Here is a 12,538-nt window from a genome sequence, read left to right as displayed (position 1 = left end):
TCATACTCTATTGTGAGCATTTCTTTTCAGAATGATGTATAAAAATATTCACCATTTATTGAAAATCTTCCCTACAATTGAATAACATGAATATTTCCTTTTTTAAATAACTGCATTGAGCATACTTTTAAGTTTGTGAATATATTTATAATTATGTATTTGTAAGGTATTTTATAAATGGTAAATCTAAAACAAGAACACATCAATTTTTACCCATTATTGATCTGCAGAACAGGTTTTCAATGGATGCCCCAGGAAAAAAATTGTCTGACATAATTAAATGACCATTCAGTATTGCAATTATTTAAAAACTATATGGTGAGACTGCTGAAATATGTATATGGTTCCACCACTCCAAACACCATGAAAAAGGTTTACTTTTTAAGAAATAAAAAACAATGATTTCTTTTACATAACATGAATATTAATGAATTCATGCAAAACAAAAAGCATATAGGACCACAACTTAAATGCCTAATTTTCAAACACACACACCATTTTTTAAAATTTCATACACATACAACATTTTAAAAAATTATCATACAGGCCGGGCACAGTGGCTCATGCCTGTAATCCCAGCACTTTGGGAGGCCAAGGTGAGTGGATCACCTGAGGTCAGGAGTTCAAGACCAGCCTGGCCAATATGGCAAAACCCCACCTTTATTAAAAATACAAAAGTGAGCTGGCCGTGGTGGTGTGCGCCACTCGGGAGGCTGAGACAGGAGAATTGCTTGAACCCAGGAGGCAGAGGTTGCAGTGAGCCGAGGTGGTGCCACTGCACTCCAGCCTGGGTAACAAACAAGAGCAAGACTCCATCTCAGGAAAAAAAAAAAAAAAGAGAGAAGAAATCAGTACATTGAAGAAATACTTGCACTCCCATGTTTGTTGCAGCGCCCTTCATAATAGCCAAGATTTGGAAGCTACCAAAGTGCCTATCAACCGATGAATGCACAAGGAAAATGTGGTACTTATACACAACAGAGTAGTGGAGTAGTATTCAGTTGTAAAGAATGAGATCCAGTCATTTGCAACAGCATAGATGGGACTGGAGATCCTTATGCTGAGTGAAATAAGCCAGGATCAGAAAGACAAACATCACATGTTCTCCTTTATTTGTGGGCTCTAAACATCAAATCAACTGGACTCATGGACACAGAGAACAGAAGATGGCACTAGAGGCTGGGAAGGGTACTGGCGGATTGAGGGAAGGTGGGGATGGTTGTTGGGTACAAAAATATAGCAAGAATGAATAAGACCTACTATTTGATATCATGAAAGGATGACTATAGTAATAATTTAATTGTACATTTTAAAATAGCTTAAGGCATGTAATTGGATTGTTTGTAATGCAAAGGATAAATGCTTTAGAAGATAAATACCCCATTCTCCATGATGGGCTTCTTCCACACTGCATGCCCGTATCAAAACATATCATGTATTCCATAAATATACGCACCTAACATGTACCCACAAATTTTGAAAAATAATTTATAGATTAAAACCAAAATGATACTCTAAAAAATTTTTTTACGTAGCTGTGTTCAGAGGTGGGGACTTTAAGAGATGATTTGCTCGTAAGGCCTCTGTTCTCATAAATGAATTAATTCATGGATTAATGGATTATCATGGAAGTGGGCTAGATAATAAGAGAGATCTGGGCTAGCACATCAGACTGCTCAGCTCCCTCCATCATGTAATGTCCTGGTCCGCCTGATGCTCTGCAGGGAGTCCCCGCTGGCTGGAGGGTTCCCACTGGTCCCCCTGATGCTCTGCAGGGAGTCCCCGCTGGCTGGAGAGCCCTCGCTGCATGTGGACCCTTGCCCTTGGACTTCTCAGCCTCCATAATTGTAAGGAATAAGTTTTCTTTATAGAAAATGAACTAAGAGAATGGGTTTTGTGAAGAAATAAAAAAGAAACACATAAACCCATTATGGCTTCTTTGTTAATGAAATTTTACTACACATTATTTTATTGTTTCATAAAAGTGAATTTTAAAAATTCCTCATATTAAGAAGCATAAAGAGGTAGTGCAATATTTACATAGTGTTTTAACATAAACCCCACTATTTAATTATTCTACACATGTGGGCATTTTGTGTGTGTTAATTAGAAACAGGGCTAACCAACTTTAATGGAACTATGGTCTATTTCAAACTAAAATCCACGTATTAATATATTTATTAAGTACTACTTAATGAAATTACTGAAGTTTTCTAGTGCCATAAACTGATGAAAATATAAGAGAGATGGGCAATAGGTGTTTTCCCACCTCTCTCCAAAATGATGGGTTCATTTTGGACATAACATGGCAATGGAAAGGAAGGTGTAGTTCCCTGCCATGATTTTAACAGAACTCTTTGAAAATACAAGCAACAAAATTGCCATTGTAATTCAGTGATTGAGAAAATATTACTTAAAATATTCTGAAAATTTAATAACACATTAGGAATACATTTTATATACTGTTTTTACATATAAAAATTGATTAAAGCTGTAGAAAACGAAACTCAAACAATTGGAAAATGCATGGGTAAAGATTTGTCTAATGTATAAAGAAAGACAACAAACAAACTACCATGTATTCACGAATATAAAGATGTCAACAGTTGAAACTGGTTACTGCTAGATGGGGAAGGAGTCGGGGGAGATGAGGGTTAGAAAGTTACCTACTGGGTGTTTGGTACCTGCATGGTGGGGTCATCCATAACTGAAACGTCAGCATCACACTATACCCAGGTAACAAACCTGCACACAGACCCCCTGAATCTAAAACGAAAGCTGAAAAAACAAGTACCCTGGAAAATAGGATTTGAAAGGAGAAAAAAATATATATATGTGTATATATTTGGGAATAAAAAAGTAGATTATTATTTTACTTGGAAAATTTGTTTTGATCTACGACAAAGCAAAAGATAAAGATGAGTAACGTATAACAATCACTTAGATATTAATATCAGAATAAGACATTTAATTACACATTTTACTAAAAAATTTGCAGAGAACACAAATACAAAACAAAACATTAATGATAAAAATGTAAACTATATCTACAATATCTACAATAAGGTCTCACTCTTACTGCTGAATTACAGAAAGAAAAAATGATCATCAGTACTGTTGTGAATAAAGTAAAAAGATGTCACCAGGTTCTATCCTCTGTCATGATAGATTGTTGAGAGGAAGCAACTTGGATATATAAATTAGAAATGAACACTTTAAATAAACACTTAATCACAAAGAGAATCTAGGAATTCTTTACATAGATATTCATCTCAGTGTTTCAGATGATCAAAAATTTTAATAAGCCTACTTTTAAAATAAGAGAACAATGTTACATAAATTCTGTTTCAAAGGCAAATTATGAAAATTTATATCTAAAAAAGTAATATTTCTAAAAGTAAAGACATGAGACTGTATACAATTTTATTTAGGCACATATAGAGCTATATATGGCATGATTCTACAGTATATATAGAATCTATATTTCATAGTCTATACTATATATAGTATATATACTTCTATAGCATATATAGACTATACAAGATACTATTATATATAGCATATAACCTTTTATATAATATATAGTATCTTTTATATATATTATATAGTATCTTATATATAATATAGTATCTTTTATATTCTGCTTATCCATATTACATATTAAAAATATATAGAAAATAAAAAATTTTTCTAGTAAATTTATTTGATGGTATCACAGATAACTATTTATTCTTCATATATATATTAAATTATAGTGCTCATAAAATACATTTATACAACAAAAAAGATATTCCACAAATATAATCAATGTAATCAAAACCACCACATGGCATTGATCTGAATTTATTATTTTTCACAGGAGGAAAAACTGAACCTATATTTCAAAAACAAAAGCTGGATGGACATCTTGAACGTTCTTGTCCAAATGCCACAGTCTCAGGCCCTATTGCCTTCTGAGCCAAGGTAAGGTAAGTAGATATGCTAGAATGCTGTGGAAACAGATAAAGAAGTGATACAGTTTAATGAGACAGAATGGGCACTCTGTAGTTAATTCAGGGTGACTTGCAGAGTAACAATGAGATCAGTTCATGGCACGGTCACAGAAACATGAAAGAGAAAGTGAGTTCAGCTGATGCACCTGACCGCATCCAGTGCACATGACCCTCGCTTTTTCCTAGCCGTGCTGGATTTCTTGGAGCTGACACACTTCCTCAGCAGAAAACTCTCCCCTCTTTTAGTTTTCCCCGAGTGAAATGATCCTCCTCTGGTTCCTGCATCCTTCACTGCTATCCTTAATTACAATACCCTGATCTTTTATGTATGAAACTGGTCATATGAAATAGTAGAACCCATTTATTGTTTTTGCCCTTGGCGTCTCTCTCTTCCACAGGCCTGCGAGCTCTATGAGAGCAGGGATATCATCTCTTGTTCACAATATTCCCCACATTATAGCACAATGCCTCGAGCATGGCAAGCACAGAATACATGCCTATGACACTGCTGTTGAGTAGAAGCAGTCTCCCATAGCACTCCCCAAATTTTCCATTCTCGGTCGCTTTCAAAAATATAGCATCTAAAATCTACATCTCGGTTTTCTTTCACTTAGCAGCATTTTTGTATCCAATGTCTCTCATGTTTTTGACTCCCTCTGAACTATTCTACAATTCTTGGAAGACAGAAAATTAATATTCCAGGGCAATGTTCCTCACATTCAATGTCCCTTATTGGTACTACTCATCGCAGGCTGCTACGTCATCTTTTCTCCTTGTCATAAAGCAAGGCTTTAAAACAATCGCAGACTTCATAGTATTGTCACTTAGATGAATTACTATTTTCCAACAATACTTCCTGATTTATAATTATTGATTATTGTGGTTTTTGCCATTAAAAGCAATGGCAAAAATTGCAATTACTTTTTCACCAACCTAATGCTGCTTCAGTCACTCAAGAAGACTGTGCTCAGGGTCTCACTGATTAGAGTGTATATCGGCAGCAGTCAGGTCTTGTTTATGCAATGATCTCCATTTCATGCATTCCTATTATCACCAAATGATACCAGATAATACCTTGCTACTTTAGGGGATAACAATATAGATAAACAAAAGATAAAGTTTGCATTCAATGGTTTATTCAAAATATTTTATAGAGCTACTACATAATGACAAAAAGGACAATACGCCAGGAACATGTAAACAAGGTATCTAATGTAGTCGTGAGGCTGTCCACAGGGGATGTGGTGATAACAGATTTAACGTCTTTGAGAACATTCTATTCAACATCAGAATATACTTTTTTTTCCAAAGACTCATGAATAATCAACAAGATAGACCATATCACAGATCATTAAACAAACCTTAACAAATTTAAAAGATTTGAAATCATGTGGAATGTTTTCTCTGGCAACACTGGAATCAAACTGAAAGTAAATTATATGAAAACAACTGGAAAAATCAACTATTTGGAAATTAATATATTTATAAACCACAGGACAAACAGGAAGTCTCAAAGGAAAAAGTTGAAGACTTTATGAAGTTTTAATTCTATTTTTTAATTACACACACATTTTATTATAGTTGTATGTGCTATGAAATAATTTCAGGTTACATATAAAGCCTTCATTCTAAATCCAGCTAAAGTATCATTGAAAAGTAAAGGTGGAGAACACAAGACATTTTCAGATTTCTTTTTTTAGACAAGAGTTTTTACCACTGTCTGAAGGAACTATTATATTTAATTTGAAGTATAAATACACAAAGGCCAAGAGTTTGGGAAAGAAGATAACAGCAAGAAATTTTTGGAGACTGAAAAAAGGATGATTAGAATTGGACTTCTTAGATCTAAAAAAGCTGAATATTTATTTGGTCATAGAAGCTCAGAAGCTTCCAGAATTATACTGGAAGAATCCCTCTAAAAGCTCAAAGTTGAAGTAATCAAGTACCTCTAAACACTTCAAATAGGAAGCTTGTCTAAAATTTGTATAAAAAGCTGTTAGATCTCTGATCCTTTTACCTACTTCATGCAGGTGGGCAACTTCTCCTTCCCCAATTGGTACAGCCCTCAAAATTCACTTAATGGAAATGTTGAATGCTGGGGGCTCTGGATCAAGAAAAATATGAATGACACAAGAGCATAAGTGAAACTCTGTATAAAATTAGGAGAAGCTGGGTGAGCACTATATACATACTCTGTACAAATTTTGTGGCTTTTCTGAATAAAGTTCAACATAAGAATTAAAAAATTAGAATGATGTTTATGTTTTTGGTGGGGAGCATGTGCTGATTGGAGGAGTGGCAAGAGGGCTTCAGTGAAGGCCATGTTCTGCTGTTTGATTTTTAGCAACTGTTTCCTTTCTGATGACCACTAAATAATGTTTCTGTTTTGGCATTTGAATGTGCTATATATTTTTTTGGTATAAATTTAAGGGGTATGAGTGCAATTTGTTGCATGCAAAGATTGCGTAGTGGTGAAGTCAGGGCTATGTACTATATGCTGTATTATACTATGTACTACATGTTATGTAATACTTATGTAATATGTATACTACATGCTATATTATACTATGTGCTATTGCAGCTATATGCTATATTATACTATGTATTATAATAGCTATGCTATATTATACTATGTACTATTATAATATAGCTATGTTATATTATACTATGTACTACTATAATATAGCTATATGCTATATACTATGTGCTTTATTATACTAAATATAGAAAGGGATTAAAAACTATTTATAATGTGCTTGTCTTTCTTAGAAGTCCTGTTCCCTCCTTCATTAAGTGATGAGTTCGCTCCCTAAAATTCCCATAAAATAGTCCTTGACCTCAAGAACCCTGAGTGGTCACTCAGGATCACTCACACCTGCTCTGGTGGGACAGGGGTTATTTGAGCCTTACCAGCTATAGCTGGTCCTGAGTCCAAATCCATAAATTTCAGCTATAGAAGCTGAAGAAAGCTAGCACATTTTCCCCATTCTGGGCCGTTGGCTTCTCCGACCTCAGGGTCATAAGATTGAGGGTGAAAGTACTCGCTTATCTAGGATTGTATTTAAGTAAAATATATTGATCCATGGCAAATTATCTTAGAGTTTTAGATGTTCATCTTACGAGAGAAAAACAATGATAGCTTAATAACAAATGTTTTATGCAATAAAACATTTACATTCATTTAAAATTATTAACAATATTTAATGATGTTTTAAATGTACTTTCAAGAACAGGAAAAAAAAAACACATACTAAGAATTCAAATAAAATTTTATATAAAATAGTTGCAAATAGATAGGCCTAAGCAAAGAATTCTTTCTCCTGTTTTAGCACTTTGAGTAACTTTTTTTCCTTATTTTATAAAATTAAAGCAGGATAGTTTTTAAGAAAGACATTTAAAGCAATAAACATCTATTACATTGATAACTACAAATGCATATTTAGATAAAAATGAGAAAAAATAATTTTACACATTATTTGGCAGCATACCAAAGAATCATATGTGCAGAATTTTCTGTGTTTTACTGTATTTTCCCAATTGTTTCCAGAGAGATTGCAGCAGCTACTCACTGGCACAATCCTAGCACTCTAGAGCCTTGAACTGCCGGCCTTACGCAATCCCCCTGCCTCAGCCTCCCTAGTAGCTGGGACGACAGGCACATGCCACCTCACCCTGCAGGACTGTCTTTAAATTTAGTGATCGCACTTCTGCTTATACACCTAAAGAAACTAAAATCAGAAGGCTAAAGAGATGTCTTCCTCCCATGTTCATTGCAGCATTATTAACAATAGCCAAGATATGGAATCAACCTTAGTGTGCATCAGTGTATGAATGGAAAGAAAACGTGAGATAAATGTGTATGTGTATATATATAATATATATACTGTGTACTAGTATCAATACTTAGGAAAAGAGCTCTGTGCATTGTTTACCAGTTCCAGGAGAGGACCCTACAGGCCTCCCCGATTTGGGCTAAGGTTCTGTGTCTGGCTGGAGGCTTTGCCCAAACCCAGCTGCCAGAGTGTGAGTCTGGTGAGACAAAACACTCATGAAACAAATCAGGCAAAGTAGCTTCATTCCTCACAGACAGGCAGCAAGAATCAGCAGAAGCCCAGACTCCAGGGCAAAGCAGTCATCCAAGGCTCAGGAAAGCTGCCCAGGTAGATGGAATCTCATCTGCACATTCCCCTGCTGTGCAAAATGAGACAGGGGTTTCGATCGGGGAGGAGAAGAGGTTGGGGTAGGAGCTTTATACTAAATAGGTTAGCTAGACACACACATGTAACAGGTCCTGACACATGGATATGCAACATGTAACCCACGTTCACTTTGGAGTGGAGACTTCACATTTAAATGTGTTGCAATTAGGTCCCGTAGGTCAAAAGGTCTTTTCATGACAGGAAGGCAGGCAAGTGCACAGCCTCTGTAAACCAGCCAGAATCAGTCCATGCTCAGTGGTGGTCTTATCAGAAGAGAGGTACCGAAGTCAGTCTCTTCTCCAGTGAAAGCTGTAGTTATGCTGGTGGAACAAGGAGTCGGTGTGGAGTGGTAAGCTACAATTGTTTTCAAATGGCTTCTCTCCAGGGCAGTACTAGTTTAGCTGTTAGAGAAAAAGGGAAACCCGGTGGCAGACAGTGCATGACTTAACCCTTGCCTGGCATGGCCTTAGGTCTTGTTTATAACTTGGTATTTTGTTGCCATAAAGGAGATGGGGCGCAGTGGTGCATGCCTGTAATCCCAGCACTTTGGGAGGCCAAGGTAGGTGGATCACTTGAGGCCAGAAGTTCAAGACCAGCCTGGCCAACAAGGTGGAAAACTCATCTCTACTAAAAGTACAAAAATCAGCCTGGAGTCGTGGCACGTGCCTGTAGTCCCAGCTACTCTGGAGGGTGAGGTACGAGAATGGCTTAAACCTGGGAGGTGGAGATTGCAGTGAGCCAAGATTGCACCACTGCACTCCAGCCTGGACAACAGAGCAAGACACCATCTCAAATGATTTGGCGTCAAAAAAAAAAAAAAAAAGTCTACGAATCTTATATTATCTCTATATTGGCATTAAAGCCAGCCATTGTTGTGTGTAAACTGCTAAAGGGAAGTGTGTCTGACCTCCTGTCAGTCACGTCGAGGAACTCAGTTTTTAATTTTTTTTTCTGGGGTCCCCTTGACCAAAGCAGCGTGGTCTGTTCAGTTGGCAGGGGGCCTATGATTTTATTTTTAGCTTACATTGCCCATGAGAAATGAAAAGTTATGTTCATACGAAAACCTATACCTGAATGTTTGTACTAGCCATGTTTATAATGACCGAAAATTGGAAACAACTGGTGAATGAAAGCAGTGATAATCCATAAAATGGAAAACTTCAGCAATAAAAAGGAACGCTTTATATATAAATCAACCTCGATGAGTCTTACATACACTTTGCTAAGAAAGACCACCAGACTCAAAATGCTACTCATATTTTGTGACTCAATTTAGCTCCTGTTTTGTGAAAGGCAGACTGCAGGGAGAGGTAACAGGTAAGTGTCTGCCAGAGGCTGGAGTGAAGGGAGAGCTGGAGCGGAAGAGAATTTGGGGGATTAAACCTTGTTCTGAACCCACGTAGTGATCATTGTTTCGTGACCCCATGCATGTGTCACAACTCAAATGTACACAAAAAGCATAAATTTCATTATATAAACATTTTTAATTCCTACTGCAGGAAGCAGGACAGCAGAGGAGGAGATTCCAGCTTCAGTTCCCCCCCAGAAGAACAACTGCACAAGTATCCACAAATGAAAATAACTCTGGAAAAGCTCAGGAGTCCATGTAAGAGGCTACAGCAATACAGTGGAGGAAAATAACAGAAAAACTGCTCAAGAAAAGGCAGCACAACTTCATTTGGCATCGACCCATCCTCCAGGCCAGGACCCCTTAGTGCAGAGGAAACCCCCCAGATCGCAGGTTTCCCTTGCAAGGAAAAGGAGAGGAGGAGGAACAACCATTCCCGGGTCTGGCCTTCTGGGCACTGCCCAAAACTTCAGTTTTACCGCCACCCGCCCCCCTGCCACCAAATTACGAAGGAGACCAGAATAGCCGAAACAGCGGGAAACACCCGGGAAGAAAGACGAGGGATGGGGGCTCCTCACACTGCAGCAGCCCCCTCAGTCCCCGCTGGCTTTCTCTGCACAGGACGCCCACAGCCCTCTCCCCTGGGAACTTTAACAGCCTTTCCAGGCACCGCACCCCCTCAGCGTTCACGGCTGAGGATTCCTCTGGGTTTAGCCATTGCAGACATGAGCTGCTTCATCTCCAGCAGATTTTGTCACCAAGGAAGCCAATCGCCAGCAGAGCCCAGTGGAATTCCTATAAATCTCCGCACTGAGGGCCTCACAGGTTTTTCCTGCACAGTCTCCAGGGCCTTGAGGCATGCCCCCCCCAAACACTCCCTCCTTAGAGCCACCTCAGCTGCAGCTGCCACCAGCACCCCAGCCCAAGGACCAGTGCTGTGAATGTGCCCACAAACGACCCGGGCCCTTTCTGCCAGCCCCTGTCCCCACTGCTGAGCTCTCACCCTTGGCTACCCCCTGGTCCTGACCCTCACTGCCGCGTGCTCTCCCTTGGCTACCGACTGTAGCCTGGCTCATGCGGGCTTCCAGACCCAGTCCCCTCAGCTGCATATACCCAGCAGCTGGCTCCAGCTTCCAGCACCCAGCACCCACTGCCATGCTTGCCCCTGCAGCCATGAATGCATGCTGCAACTCCAGGCCAAGCAGCTGTGAGCATGCTTACAGCCACCTGAGTTCCATAGCTGGCCCTGCCAGCATGTGTGTTGCCTACAGTCCCTGCAGCTGCACACACGCCTGCTGTCAGTTTCATCGCAGAAACATTCGCACACCCAACTATGACCCCCATGTGCCTGTCCCTAGCACCATGCTTGCACCTGCAGCTGGCCCCCACAGCCACATACATACATGCTGCCAGCTTTGGCACCATAGCTGTATACACACACACTACAGCCTGTTGCAGTCCCTCATCTGGCACCAGCAGCCTCACACATGTGCATGTCACTGTCCCTGATTTTTACATCCCTGTGCTTGCACAAACCAACTCCACCCCCATGCATGTATTTTTACTCTGCTGCAGCTCTTGCCCTTGGCCCTGCCCCTGCCCCTGCCCCTCACCACCATGTGCTTACTCATAGTTAACCCCCGCTGCGGTGCATATTCCTGCAGCCAGCCCTGCACCCAAGCTTGTGCACCTTGCCAGTCCCAGCCTCAGCCACCGCCTGGTGCCAGCTCCCTGTCCAGGGACCTAGAGGGACTCTGAGGACCTCAGTCAACTGGAGACCTCCCACAGCTCTTGCCACTTTGATTTAATCACTTTTCAATGAACACATCTATCAAAACATTAACGTCGTATATCACAAATATATACAATCCTTATTTGTCAATTATACCTAAATTTCAAAAAGTGAATACATTTAAAAAACACATGTTTAAATTTTTATGTAAAAATAAACATGAAATAAGTCATTTTAGAAAATCTGATCAATGAATTAGAAAAGAACTCAATTTTAAATAGAAGTGAAACTATAACTTCAAATTCTACACATTCAAAAATCCATAATAAAATGAAGCATTTTCTATTAACTTACCAATTTTCTAAATTTAAAGCTTTGTAAAAATTGAGTATACCAAATATCACTAAGGAAATGTAAAATTTCATTATCTTCCAAACTAGCCTCCATGCCCAAGTGAGTCAAACTGTTACCTGTCAAACATTTTAGGAAAAGATGATTACCTAAATGATTTTAGAGGATTAAAAGATGCTTGTATGAGTGTGAAATAACATTTAAAATAAAAAAGAATGACGAAAAATACCCTTTGATACCCTCTTTATGCAATAAATGTAATTATTCTAAAAATGATGCTGGCAACAAGAATCTGGAATCTGATAGCATATGACAGTAACATTTAAAAATAGGTATATTCCAGAAATACAGTTTAATATGAAAACATCAGTTTGTATTTATTCCACATAGGAAGGTGGTGTACAGTTGTGGAAAACACTGTCTGTTCGCTGACCAACCTGCCCGAGACTGATTCTTGTTTTTGATCATTTTAGCTGTGAGGACTTGGGCATGTTCCTGACTCCTAATTGGTTCATTATCTGTGAAATCTAGATGAAATAAATAAAACCAACATTGTAGTGTCATTGTGAGGATTGAGTTGACATAAATATGGATATAGATAATAAAATCTTTAGACCAGTGTCTTACATAAAGCCAATGCTAGAAACATATTGGTTTTTATTGTTGTAATAGTTATTGTTAACAGGTTAAAAAAGAAAAAGTGACAATTTCAGTAGATGCATTGAGGGAAATTGGCTTAATTTCCTGACAGATTTCTAAAAATAGCTAAGTGACAGAGATACATCCTTGAAATATTTGCAAAATCTAAAACATGTATTCCTGTTCTAATAACCCTTCTGCTTGTTTTGTTTTTTTTTTGTTGTTGTTGTTGTTGACTAGCTAAATCCAGTACTAAAACTGTGTGTGTGTGTGTGTG

The sequence above is a fragment of the Mandrillus leucophaeus genome, unplaced genomic scaffold (genome assembly GCF_000951045.1).
Source record: "Mandrillus leucophaeus isolate KB7577 unplaced genomic scaffold, Mleu.le_1.0 Scaffold1608, whole genome shotgun sequence".
In the NCBI taxonomy this organism is placed as follows: domain Eukaryota; kingdom Metazoa; phylum Chordata; class Mammalia; order Primates; family Cercopithecidae; genus Mandrillus; species Mandrillus leucophaeus.
Note: the sequence above shows the minus strand (reverse complement) of the source record.